General features: G+C 39.6%; 1 long non-coding RNA gene across 3 annotated transcripts in view; it reads left to right on the top strand.

Annotated features, from left to right (window-relative positions):
• Positions 1-14,494, top strand: part of LOC137048330 (uncharacterized) — a 39,441-nt gene that overhangs the window by 8,415 nt on the left and 16,532 nt on the right. For 2 of the 3 annotated variants that reach the window (XR_010899379.1, XR_010899380.1), the window contains one exon: positions 12,930-14,464. The exons of the other annotated variant lie outside the window; for it this stretch is intronic. This is a non-coding gene — a long non-coding RNA (uncharacterized lncRNA). Of the gene's footprint in view, positions 1-12,929; positions 14,465-14,494 lie in introns of those variants that run through there. 3 annotated transcript variants of the gene reach the window in all.

Below are 14,494 nucleotides of genomic sequence, written 5' to 3'. Positions count from 1 at the left end.
TTCAAGCATGAGTGAGAATGAGTCCGCGACGGAAGTCACGTGTTGAAAAAAAAAACGAATATTCGAATCTCAAAACTAAAAAATCGAATGCCACCTCACCGAACGAATATTCGAATATTCGATTATTCTAGTACAGCCCTACCTAATATACTGTATTATTATTGTATTTAGGAAAAGGATGCAAATCAGTGCTGAGACTATTGTTTCCGTTGTCCGAGGAGCTCTATTACTGATAATAAATGTTGCTTTTTGACTTGCTGATTTTCTATATTGTCTCTTCCCTGTAGTTGCAACCAGTAACACACCCCAGAGTAACAACACGCATGTATTTGCCATTTTACTCAACCTTCAATGTGCAAGAGGATTATTATCACAACAAGCTTTTTTCTCATCTACTGAAACGCCCCTGCTAGTTCTTCGAGCACTCTTCCTGGAGGTTGTTCAGGATGGTGATGATGCAGTCTATGGGCTCAAATTCCCGCCCATTGAATTGCAGTCAAGCATAAAAAAATAATAAGCATGAATCAAAATTTAAAAAAAACATGTGAAAATATAACGCACAAAACTGAAAAATCAGTGCAGAATTACAAACAATGCGGTCATAGAAATACAAATAATAAGCGTGAGTCAAACATTTAAAGCTACACTGTGTAACTTTTTTAGTTTATTCTTAGCTAAAAACGCTTAGATCTTTCAAAAATATGTGTGCTCATCAAAGGGGTACTTCAGCGCTGGGAAGATGAATCTGTATTTAAACTGGATCATCAATGCAGTAGAAATGTGAAATTATTTTTTAATTTGGTGCATTCTAGACTGAGAAAAGACAGAAAATGTATTTTTGTCCCATGGGGATAAAAGACTACAATTCCCAGAATGCTTCGCTGCCCTGTGCCATTCCCAACGCCACCAACTTCATTACTGTGACTGAGTTAGAGAAGACACTACAATTAAAACCTGAACGTGTCTGTTCAATATAATGAGTGAGTCAGCGCGCGAGAATCACAGCACTGAGCACTAACTGCAGGAGTGATGAGAGCTGAGGTAATCGCGACTACACTCGCGGCATACATTCACAACGCGAGTTCAGTCTGGCGCGTTTCAGTTCATGCCTTTGCAAGCTTAACTTTAATAGAAATTAATTTGAGAAGTTAAAAGACTTACATTGCTCACTATAGCTCCGTTTAAATGATCCTGTAGCTGCAAGCTGAGCTGTCCCTGCAAGCTGAGTGTAATCTCCCATCCCCCATGCGCAGATTCAAAACATGCGGAAATGGCTCCCTCTGCTGGCTGTAGTCTTTAGCCTCTGGCCAAACATTCCTCCTATGATGCAAAAATCGTCAATTTGCATCATAGGAGGAATTTTTCCAGAAATAAAATGCATAAATCTCTCGTCTCAGGGAGATATGAGGGGGGAAAGCACAATAATTTGAATATACTCCAGGGTTTCTACTGATATAAAGCCATATGCTAATCGCTGAAGTAACCCTTTAATGTATATATTTACTTCTTTCAAGTTATAAAGTATTCTCGTAAGTTTATAATATGCCATTGAAAATACATACGGGTAAGGGGTTCGAATGCCGGTCGCCATGTCGTCAGGTCTCGACTTGTGTCCAGTTTGTGCACATTTCTGCTTGTTTAATTTTAGGGTTTTTTTGTATACGAACACTCTCTGAGTTTAAAACACTGACTAGCTCTTCTGGCACTGCAGGGTTGTATTATTGAAAAAACAAGCTCTAGGAGTCGAACGATAACTACGTACACGTTGCAGCATTAGTTTTGGCTTTTGTTCACACAGCGCTCGTCCCGGATCGAACCCCGCAATGTTACTAGGTCCCCAACCCGGGTTCAATTCGGTAATCAATTTCACACAGAAGGCGACCCGGCAATGTTCCGGGAATATTGCGGGTCCGACGTGCAGTGTGAAAGGGGCTCAAATGTTGCAGTTTGAGTTTCATGTAAATCAGGGGCGGGTCTTAGCATCACCGTTGGTCCACTAGTTCTAGATTGACAGCTCATCCCGTAGCCAATCAAAAAAAGAGGGAAGTTGACGTCACAGAGACTCGTGTAGTGATTTCTCTATCACTGTATCGGCAAGGAAATGCATTATTTTATTGTAGGGCTGCACAATTTGGGGAAAATATATAATTCCGATTATTCTGGGTAAATTGTTATTATAATTTTTTACAAATGAAAAGTGTGTGTATATAACATTTTGTGTTTTTATATTAATGTGACTAATAATAATTTATTATGATTATTATTACTGCTAAAAAATATTTTTAAAAATAAGAAATATTACCATTACAATAAAATTTTCATGATTACAAACATAGGGTTCCCGCGGGGTCTTAAAAAGTCTTAAAAAGTCTTAAATTCAGAAAGTTACATTTAAGGCCTTAAAGGGGGGGTGAAATGCTGTTTCATGCATACTGTCACCTTTACACCTTTAAAGACTTGGATTCCCATCCTAAACATAGACAAAGTTTCAAAAACTAATGTTGGACGTTTGATGGAGTATTTCTGTGTTAAAAATACTCCTTCCGGTTTCTCACAAGTTTTGGCGAGTTTTTTTCGAGTATGGGTCTACTTGACGTTAAATAGATCGAAAGGTCCTTGTATGGGCCGTATGGGCTCTTCTCCCGGTAGGGTGCGCGCGCGCGTGACTAGAGGGAGAGAGAGGAAATGCACGCTGTAAACAGTCTCTCAGGTGCAGATCCAGTCGTCCGTGAACACTTATGACGCGCCGCGCTCCACTTTATTCCTATGGGTGACGTCGAGCGACTTCAACGCTTCAGCACAGCATTCCGGGAAGGCAGCGCTGCATTTGAACCGATTTGAACGCAGAAATGACGGGAAGCTTCAAGGCATCGCTTCAGTCGCGTCGCAAAGTGGATTTCCACGGTCACTGCTGTCACAGGACTTCACCAAATCATACCAAAGAAGTGTGTTTTTGACAGAGCGGTCCTGCTTTGGAAGATGCCGGTGAGTAAATCAACTTCAAATGTCTCTGCTATTGGCTACCGTCGCATGAGTAAACATCAGTAAACGATACGATCGTGTGCTTCGTCATTCAAATGCGCTAACGGTTACTCCATTGTTGTTCTGTATAACGTTACACTATTCTGACTCTGACGTGCAAAACCGTTTTGCTTGCTACCTCTAAGGTCTAGTCACATACAATAGTCCATAAACCGAATCATGTCCTCATAAACTGCACACAAAGGCCCCTAAATACAGTACATACCACAGAGACGGACATCCTGATGTTGCCGTTTCTCCTGTTCAATTTATTTCAGCCTCAGATTTGATTGTGGATCATTATCTGTATTAGCTGAGATAGATGGGTTTCTCCACGCTTGAGGACGTCACCGCTTTGTGCACATTCGTCATTCTTTAGCTCCGCCCACACGATACGCCTCCAGGCGCTCGGTTTTTTCCGGAAAGACTCGGTACAGCCTATATTTCTTTTATAAATATGATAAAACTAAACACTTTTCGGAGATATGAAGGATGCAATACTACTCTATAGGTACTCAAGATTGACATGAGATTGACTGAAACTGAGTGTTTCACCCCCCCTTTAAAAAGTCTTAAAAATGCCCAGATTTTCATCCTAGGTCTTAAATTTAATTTACCAAAGTCTTAAAACTTTTACTTCCGTTCAGAAACAAAACCTTTTAGTTTTCTTTACCCGACTGCTTCATGCATTTTTACTCCTTACACTTTTCCTTCAGCTTTTCAGAAAGCTGCGATTGGCAAACGGAAAGCAAGAAATTAACGTAATAAACCATATTTTGGCAAAAAGCGCTATTTGTCTTTAAGGATTTTTTTTAAGCGCGCCAAATGTTGAGGATTTACGGTCAAATAGCGCTTTAATATGCTGGCGCCAACACTCGCATTCTAATAGGGTTAAGCGTAATGTATTCTGATGTATTTGATCTGACTGGGTGGGCAGCTGTCAATCTCAGGCCCAACCGTAGATCCGCCCCTATCATAGGTTGGTTGTTTTGTCTGGTATGCACTTGTGTCTACGCGCGTTTTCAAAGAACATAGGTCTTTGCACACTGAGTCCGATATTTTCGCATGCGTTTTTTCATATTCGTGATCCGAAAAACTCGTCATGCACAGAGACCTTGCACACTGAGTCCGATGCTTATTAATGAATGTGTTACGGAAAAAAACGCAAAACAAGACAAAGTGACGTCTAGTGAGGATGATTTGTTTGTCCTGAGGAGATAATGGGTTCATCTAACGTTACTCATGTGATCGCGTAGAGAGGAGAGTTTCCCTATCAAGCGGGATTATCCAGATCGACCGATTCAAAGTTGTAGTTTCAGTGGCTCAGTTTGATGCTTTGCTAGCGATACTGGAGACATATATAAAAGAAGACCACTAATTTCTGTGAATCAATTGATCCCGAACACCTGGCAGTATGTCTATGAATCCGATCACACACACATACACAAAGACAGACAGACAGCTTTACAGACCCTTACGAAACAAAAATATATTGCAATATATTTGAAAATATCATGCAATATATTCACATATAACGTTATGGGATTTAATATTTATATTTTCCAATATATTGCAATATATTGAAAACGGCCATCATTTGTATATTTTCCAATATATTGCATGAATATATAATATATTTTATAATGCCATCAATATATTATTCCATATATTAAAATATATTTCAAGAAAATATATTGGTAAATATATTTTCCTTTCGTAAGGGAAGACTTGATGTGCTATAATTATAGCTGTGATATAATAATATTTGTAGCATTTTTGCTAGAATAATATGTATGGTGGCTCTGAGTTGTCAAAACGTCTCAAAATGCGTTTTTACGGATGCGAAAATGCAGAAAATCGAACCTGTTCCAAATTTTTTTTTGACGGACGAAGTTTTTGGAGGCAGTGTGCAAGCGTGATTGACATAACGTGAGGTCGAATTTATTTTTGGAAGTGCGTAAATTATTATTCTAGCAAAAATACCACAAATAATATTATTATATCACAGCTATAATTACAGCACATCAAGTCTCTGTTAAGCTGTGTGTGTGTGTGTGTGTGTGTGTGTGTGTGTGTGTGTGTGTGTGTGTGTGTGTGTGTGTGTGTGTGTGTGTGTGTGTGTGTGTGTGTGTGTGTGTGTGTGTGTGATCGGATCCATAGACATACTGCCAGGTGTTCGGGATCAATTGATTCACGGAAATTAGTGGTCTTCTTTTTAATATGTGGCTCCAGTATCGCTAGCAAAGCATCAAACTGACACTTTTAATCGGTCGGTCTTGATCACGCTTGATAAGGAGGGGAAACTCTACGCGATCACAGGAGTCTCTCCACATCTCCTCAGGACAAACAAATTATCCTCACTAGACGTCACTTTGTCTTGTTTTGCGTTTTTATCCCCGTAACGCATTCATTAATACGCATCGGACTCAGTGTGCAAGATCTCTGTGCGTAACGGATTTTTCGGAATACGAAAAACCGCATGCGAAAATATCGGACTCAGTATTTTGATATCAGTTTCTGAGTTTATTTAATGTTTCTATAACTGAATCAATAAAAATAGAATAGAATGCTTTTAGTAATGCGTCGTGTTGGTCTTAAATTTCACTCATAATGGTCTTAAAAGGTCTTAAAAAGGCTTACTTTAACTTACTGAAACCTGCAAGAACCCTGAAACAAAAAAAGAGTAATTTATTAATAAATATAACAATATAATACTAATACTAATTATTATTATTATTTTTGTAATATTTTACAGAAAACGTCTCGGTTATGTATGTAACCCTCGTTCCCTGAAGGAGGGAACGGAGACGTACGTCAAAACTGAACCAACGAATTGGGATCTGACTTTAGAGACCAATCCTACTTCGAGTGTATAAAAACGAGCCAATGAAATTTGGCATGCGATCCACGCATTCCACGCTCCGCCCCGCAGCGCGGGTATAAAACAGGAAGTGGAATGGTAGTGTTGAAGAAATTTTAATAATTTATGTTTGAGTTCACACAAGAAGTCAACATCTGTTTCTGCCATAATAAAACACCATAAGACAGTGTCTTTTGAAACCCAGGGGGTAGGGACGGGAACCCTAGTTTGAGAGTTTTCCCTCATCAGAGGTGTCGGCTAATCTAAATTAGATCTAAGACCACTGTTTGTTGGTTTTCATTTAAATGAGTTCTAAGACAGAAAGGGGGGCCATGTATGTGTGTGTGTTTCTTATTTTCCCCTGTAGGTACAGGGACCATTGTGACCCATGACAAAAGGGTTGGGGGGGGAGACATTTGCTTCATCTTTCCTTTTGTTTCTGTAAAACACTGACACAAGAGTATAAAAGGTTGGACCTCCTTTTGTTTCCTCAGTTCACACTCGACGCAGGCATTGCCTGGTTGATTGTGGATTCATTCTTGCAAGAATTAAATCTTTATAAAGACACAATTGGCTAAGGTTTGTCTCTTATTCAGAAATGCAACGAAGTTAATATAATTTTGCCTATACATTTTGGTGTCAGAAGTGAGGATTCCTTGGATGTGCCTTCCGGACCCTGAGAGCGGACGGTGACCGATCATCCTGGGCGTTAGAGTCACAGCCTTACCCTGACTGATTCAGGGAGAAGGGCCGGCTGCTCTAGGGGTCCTGGAGGGTCCGACCACTGGAATTAGAGAAAACGAACCCGGGGTGGCAACGGGACGCTTCTGGTAAGAGACAAACTTAAAAATTTGGGGAAGAATTTTAAATAGAATTTGGTTAAATTGAAATTTTAATTGATAGGGATTAACCATGCTGGAAGTCTGAATCTGTGGCAAATGCAACGTGAATTTATATGTTTTACGGGGTGAAACTGAAATCACGTGGGCGAAAAAGGACTGAGTTGTGTGCGGTCCGGGGACTGAGTTGTGTGCGGTCCAGGGACTGAGTTGTGTGCGGTCCGGGAACTGAGTTGTGTGCGGTTCCGAAATCGGGCACTTGAGTAAGTGTCTGTCCCGTCTGGTCTGGGTGAAGGATAAGATCTGTACGGAGACGTCCGACAGATTACTAGCGTGCACGCGAACAGCCACAGACTCGGACAGCCAATATGGTAAAATCCCAAAGCAAGCTAGCAGAATATGATACACCGGTGTTTTTGTCAAATGGGAAAATTATATGGCCAAAAATGCATGCAAGGTATAGAGAAATTAATTCAATTAATTATGATTTCCAAAAGAGGGAATGTTGTGTTTCACCAGGCTGAAAGTGGTCTGTTGAAGAGAGGAGATTAATCAAAGGGCTGTTGTGGGGGATGTGTGTGAGAAATGCAAACTAAAGGGGGTCGCACACCGGACGCGGAGCTCGGCGGCGCTCGGCGGCGCGCCACGTCTTTAAAATTCGAACACATTGTATTCAATGAGTGTACGCACACCGGTGGCGGCATTCGGCGCCTGTCCGCGGCGACTCAGGAAAATGTTCTAAATCCTGCCGCGCCACAGAGCGCCATTTCAAGGCTTTATATTAAAAGTATATTATCGTTAAGGTATACTGATTTCAACCTTTGCTACAAGACACATTTGTTTTACATTCTGAGTTCAACAGCTTGAATAAAGTCTAAACATATTTTGGGGAAATGTATAATAAACGTAGCCTTTTAAAATGTGCGCGTCCGGTGTGCGATACCTGAGACGCTGCGTGGCGCGCCACCGAGCGCCGCCGAGCTCCGCGTCCGGTGTGCGACCCCCTTAACAGTGTTGAATGAAACTGAGAGCAGAGAAAGGAAAATGTTGTCTGATCACACAGAAGCCACAGCTGTTTAAAGATCGCTGGTGAGTATGAACTTTGATTAAGCTATAGATAACAATTTATGATAACTAAATTAGAGCTAACAATTTGAATGGCACGTTGAGTAACTTGATTAGTCCGAATAAAGATTTTGAGACTAGAGAGCAAATGCTGTAAGCTGCTCTGCTCTGAAGATAGCAATTGAAATAAATAAGCAGAACGTATTAAGAAAATGGCCAGCAATGTTTAAATTATGTTTAGAAAATTATACGGCAACTTAACTGGCTACAAATAAATTGAGAACAAAAGAAATTCAAATTTCTAGGTGTTAATGCTTATTCATGGGTTGTAAAATGGGTGGAATGCCATTAAACCCTGAAGGAAAGATCCCAGTAACTGAGGGAATCTGATAACATTAAACCCTGAAGGAAAGATCCCAGTAACTGAGGGATTGTATAATCTGATAACATTAAACTCTAAAGGAAAGATCCCAGTAACTGAGGGAATCTGATAGCTAAATGTGATTTTTGTTTTGAAAAAAGCAGATGAATGATACCATTAATTGCAAGACATTGTATGTTTTATTGGACCAGAGCTCTTCTCTGACTGTCCGAGCGATTGCCGCTTTAGACACCGCCTTACAGACTGGGAACCAAACTGAAACATGTTTATTGCTGAATAAAATGTGTGGTCAGCGGGGCATTTTTGCACATAACTGTGTCCACTCACCCATAAGGTGTTGAAAATGTGGCAAAATGAGACCACCAGACTAAATTTTGAAAACGAAACTAAATAAAGAATAAATTAAGTAATTATTTTTTGGAAAGAAGGAGTTGAGATGATTTTAATTTTAAATTATGAGATAAAATTAAAGACGATAAAATTTTTGATGTAGAGGATTTAAAATAAATATGCTCTTGCTCTTCTCACTTTTGCAAAACTTTGATAATGCTTATTTGACTGAAATTGGACTGTTGAAATAACTATAGGTGAGTTAATATGTTGGAAAACCTAGAAGCTGATGTTTTGGGTTGATTATTTGAAAATGTGATCTCAGTCCAAGAATAGAGTTAAAAGGAACATGTCTGATGTTTATTTGGAACCAATTTTTATTCATAGCCAGATCTTACACTGAGTTAGTGTGAAGAGTGAAAAGTTTGTGAGAATGCAGTGTGCCAGCCCTGAAGGCCTCAGAGTCTCTCTCTCATCCCAAATTAGCTCAAAGCTGATATCTGGACTAGTGTCACAGGATGTCATAGGATAAAGACAAAAGGCATCAGCTGACAATCATAGAGACAAAGATTTATTAAAAATAAACGATTGCCAATGAGAGGGCAATGATAAATATTCATGAAGAATATTTCATATTTTTCAAAATATAGACAACAAAATGATCTGAAATTTTAGACTAATGTGTTATATGACCAGTAACTTCCATGCCTGCTCTTAGCCACCACCATGTACAGAACTGATGGCTTTGGTCACAGAACATTAAATTGTTATGACCAGATGTACTGAGTATAATCCATTAATTTTAATGATTAAGTTGTGTTGTAATTAACCTGTCTCCATGTTTTACCAATAGTAAGCAGACCAAACGGCTCTAGTGACTCTTGAATGCACTTTCCCCAAAGTTCCAAAACACAGCCGATCCTGTTGAGGGTCAAAGATCTCAAGCGGGGAGTGGGCACGAAGTGATTTTCCCAATGACAGGTAAGATTTTGTGTGGCCTGACGCAGAACAACCCAAGCCAGGGGGATCACGCTGACACTCAAGCTCCGCCCCCAAAAGGAGGGTGGAGTCTATGTGAGGTGTGTAAAGTTGAACAGATGTCTGTATGAGGCAATCAGACTCACTGTGTGGGGGGAGCTGTGTCTTGTAGGGGCCGAGAGTCCAGACAGAGATACAGCAGTCTGCCCCAAAGAAAGGTTCTTCAATACCGCTCACCAAAACAAAACAAAAACCTGCATATATATTGTGTTTGAATCCCAGGGAATGCCAGGGAGCACCCTGAGGGAAAGTTATGATGGTAAGGGGCATTCAAGAGCCAGCTGAGACCATGAGGTGATTGTCATTAACTTTTCTGGAGATCAGAACAAAATGTATTAATTGGTATCAGTAAAACTGTGTGATATTGAACTAATATGTCTCTATCATAGTTTTAAATCCTGCAGGTCATTAGATATGGCAGAGGATAATTCAGAGACATGGTGATGGCTTTGAGATGAGGACTACTTTTGAAGTTTAGAGGGAAGGTCTGGATAACAAAGGTATTTAAACTCAAGATAACTTGAAACAATTTCACAGAATTTAATACTATAAGTTGCTCTGAGTTAAAGTCTCAGAAGCTGTTGAAAAGATTATCTGTGTAAGAGACAGAGAGAGATAAAGTGAGAGAGAGAAGCTGCTTGTGGAAGCAGGGATGGCACAGTGTCTGTTAAAACTGAGACAGAAAAATAAATAAATAAATAAATACATTTGGAATCAGCTGACTTCTAAAAGACAACTTAAAAGTGAACAGACATGATTTGAAACTGGTTGAGAAACCAAGAAGAAGCAAATTTTGAGAATGAGCAGTTCATATTTATGTGTCCTGATTAAGGTAGTGTTTTAGCACTACATATAATAAAGTTAAACAACAAACTTTAAAAGAAGATTATTCTGAATCTGATAAAGAAGATGATCCAGAATAAAATTGGGACGAGCTTTAAGTGGATTGATATCCAGCTCTGTCTATTAAGGGTAGTTATGACTACTTTTGTCATTTATGATGTTGAATTACACTCTGGATTAGTAAATGCTGTAGATTTAGAGACAGAGACAAAGTGATAGATTGGCTGAAGTCACTATTGAAATTATCCAGAGACTCCATCTCATTTATGAAATGCTGGAGGGCGAACAAAGGAATAAAAAATAAATAAATAAATAAATAGTAAAAAATAAAAATAAAATAAAAAGTTTAAGTTGTATTGTTCATAAAAAGGAAAGCATGACATATGACTTATAAACAGAACTACGATTAATGTAAGAGAATAATAAAAATAAAAAAAGACTGTGATGCTCTCTGTGTGACTGGGATTGAGATGAGGTAAAAATAGGGATTGTTTTAAAACAAGTTTAAAATAAATTTTGGAATTATAGTACAAACTTGAATACTTTATTAAAGTAATTTGTATGACAGCAGGGAGCAGGTGGGGTAAAGTCTAGAAAGGTGGAGGTTTTGATATGGAGAGAAGAGGAATGAAGGCAGAAAGACAGCATACATGTGAATGAATGAGAGGAAACCAAGTGGAACAGTGAGGTTTACAGGGAAAAGAGAAGTAGGGGAAGAAGTCTGTGCAGGCAGGTTGGAATGGGTGGAGAAAGGTGTCAAGTCTGTTGATTGATAAAAGAGAAAGGAAAGGTGTACGGGACAGTAGTGAGACCAGAGATGGTGTATGGTTTGGAGACAGTTGCACTAAGGAATTGAGCTAGATGGAGGAAGATGATTCGTTTTGACAACCCCTGAAGGGAACAGCCGAAAAGAAAAGAAGATTAAATAATATGAAAACCATTTGTAAGTTCTTGGTAAAATTATGATAATTTTGGAGTTTTAATTGACAAAACATTGAATGAAAAAATGTACTTTGAAGGAAATCCTAATTATTATATCATATTATACCTTATTATATCCTAATTGATAAAGAATTGGGTATTGAATATGATTAATCATTAATGTCACAAGAGAAAGATGAGTGAACGAGCTAATTGAATGTGATACAACCACATAATTGTCGTTCTGATAAAGTTTTCAACATTAATTAATTTTGATTTATGTTCATAAGAATATGATGTACAGTGAAGAACTGTACAGATCTAGATGTAAACAAGACGTTGAGGTTGAGGATAGTGACCTCAGACATTTGAGCTTTAAACATAAGTCATGCCTGGGCAGAGGAGTCATCTGAACTGTGGGCAAAGCACAAATATAAACTGAAGGATGTTTATATATTAATATATATATGTAGACTTAAGGGCTTAGATTAATTATTATCTATATATTACTTATTTTTTGTTGTTCAATTTGAATTGGACCTCTATTGGAGTCTGTGATGATTTGGATTAATCAAGAGAAACAATGATTGTTTCTTCCTTCATGTTTTCTAACAGTGTGTATTTGGTCTCTAAGGAGGGACTGAGGATCTGTCCTAGGAATGTTTGATGTGTCACTAAACAGTTGATAGCAACAAGGTGTCGTGTGCTGGATTTTGTAGGTTTCACACCCCTAAATTGACAGGAGTGCAGTGAGAGTGCTTACTCACTTAGCCTGGCTTGCAGATATGAAATATAAATCGTATATTTACTTTCACTGAAACACGAAAGAATCAAGATAAAGATTGCCTGGTTAAGACTGAAGCCCTGACTGAAGCATGTTGATGAAAGGTACAAGTGTAACAATATACACACAATTATGTTTTGCGTTCGGATTTGCGCATGATTTTGGGGCATTGTGAAAACACTGGAAACCGTCTCGCCATTTTGCGAATTGTGTCTGTTCCTCTAGACGCAATTTTTCTTGCCTGGCCGGGTTGATATCTGTAAATGCGCAGCGCACACTAATAACAAAGATTTGATTTCAACAGGAAATGTGAGAGCAGATGAGGCTGCAAAGCCCGGGGCAGAGCAGCAGTCAAAATAACCATAATGTCTTTTGATATATGTGAAATTAACAAAAATGCTTTCACTTTACAGAGTATGGAGACCTTCGCCACAACAGCAGAGACAGCTGTGGAAACGATGTGGCTGCACCGTTCAAAATGGTGTGGTGATGGCAAGCCTTGTTTACCCCAAAAATTATTCGATCATTATGCTAGATGGCTGCATGGATGACCAGGCAGCCAAAGGGGGAATTATTAAATATAAAACTATCTGGGGTACAGTATTTGATGAAATTTTTTGAAAAACTAAACTGTCTGCGGTACAGTATTTGAGTATTTGATGAACATTTTTGAAAAACAACAAACAACAAAAAAAACAACAACAGAGGCCTACAGCAAATCTGAGACCATTTGAAAAAGTTTTTCGGAAAACCACCATTCATAGGAATGGAAGGGGGGTAAACAATAGCTTACATCAATAGAATTGCGAATTATTGCAAAATAAATGTCTTTGCTGTTTGTCTAAGATCTGTGTGCAGGTTAAGGGACCCGATATGGTGATATGGGACCGTAGAGCTGGAAGGCGTAAAAGTGGCTAGAGCTTTTGTCATGCTGATGATGACAGAAATGGCCGTCAAGGTGGCTGAGAGAGAGAGAGAGAGACATGGGTGCATGCGAGCCATTGCAGACGAGGAGAAGGAGCTGAGAGGAGAAGAGCAGGAGGCACATGTCTGTGCGGGCCGAGATCAAACACAAACATCACTTGGCATTATGATCTGAGGAGCAGAGAAACTGGCAAAACGTGGCGCTGAGGCAACCATTTCTCAAGTTAGAACCTATTGTAAGCCAAATGAATCGAGACTCACGTAGAAGGTGATTGGACAGGATATACAACCGGTTGGTCCATCTGAAGAGAGGTGGTGCCTTTTCATTAAGAGAGCAGAAAAGACTACAAGCACATCAAAGACTAATCCTCCTGACTTTCTGGGTGTACAACTGTGGGATTCATCTTGGCAACTAAAAGGACGGAGCAAGTAAAGTCGTGACAACCTTTCCGAGCGCCTGGACTGTGAGGCTTGAAGAGAACAACATTAATACACATTTTAAATTTTTCTTGTGAGTTATCAAAGAATGATAAAAGGGGGAATTGTTGAAGAAATTTTAATAATTTATGTTTGAGTTCACACAAGAAGTCAACATCTGTTTCTGCCATAATAAAACACCATAAGACAGTGTCTTTTGAAACCCAGGGGGTAGGGACGGGAACCCTAGTTTGAGAGTTTTCCCTCATCAGAGGTGTCGGCTAATCTAAATTAGATCTAAGACCACTGTTTGTTGGTTTTCATTTAAATGAGTTCTAAGACAGAAAGGGGGGCCATGTATGTGTGTGTGTTTCTTATTTTCCCCTGTAGGTACAGGGACCATTGTGACCCATGACAAAAGGGTTGGGGGGGAGACATTTGCTTCATCTTTCCTTTTGTTTCTGTAAAACACTGACACAAGAGTATAAAAGGTTGGACCTCCTTTTGTTTCCTCAGTTCACACTCGACGCAGGCATTGCCTGGTTGATTGTGGATTCATTCTTGCAAGAATTAAATCTTTATAAAGACACAATTGGCTAAGGTTTGTCTCTTATTCAGAAATGCAACGGAGTTAATATAATTTTGCCTATACAGTAGATCAGCGCTTTTTCTGCTGAGGAGCCAACTAGTGACTTGGACTCCCAGCAGAAGCACAGCACCTGACGATGGGACGTACGTCTCCGTTCCCTTCTTCAGGGAACGAGGGTTACATACTTAACCGAGACGTTCCCTTTCAGTCGGCGTTCGACGTACGTCAGAACCGAACCGACGAATTGGGATCCCTATTGAAAACGCCAGGATGCTGGCCCTTCCAGCGTCCTGCTTGAGCACACTGTACCGTCTAGTATGGTACGGAAGCCAGGGCTCCAAGCAGGGAGGACAGTCACTGCTGTTTCTGCAAGACCCACTCAGAATGACTATTGGATAACCCTGGGATGGAACACTGCGGACCACAGCCCCTAAGGGCATGGTGGTAGAGTACACATGTAGCGACAATGGGAGATGGTAGT

Source organism: Pseudorasbora parva, chromosome 19, assembly GCF_024679245.1.
Source record: "Pseudorasbora parva isolate DD20220531a chromosome 19, ASM2467924v1, whole genome shotgun sequence".
NCBI lineage: Eukaryota > Metazoa > Chordata > Actinopteri > Cypriniformes > Gobionidae > Pseudorasbora > Pseudorasbora parva.
This window is presented reverse-complemented; position numbering and strand designations above follow the sequence as displayed.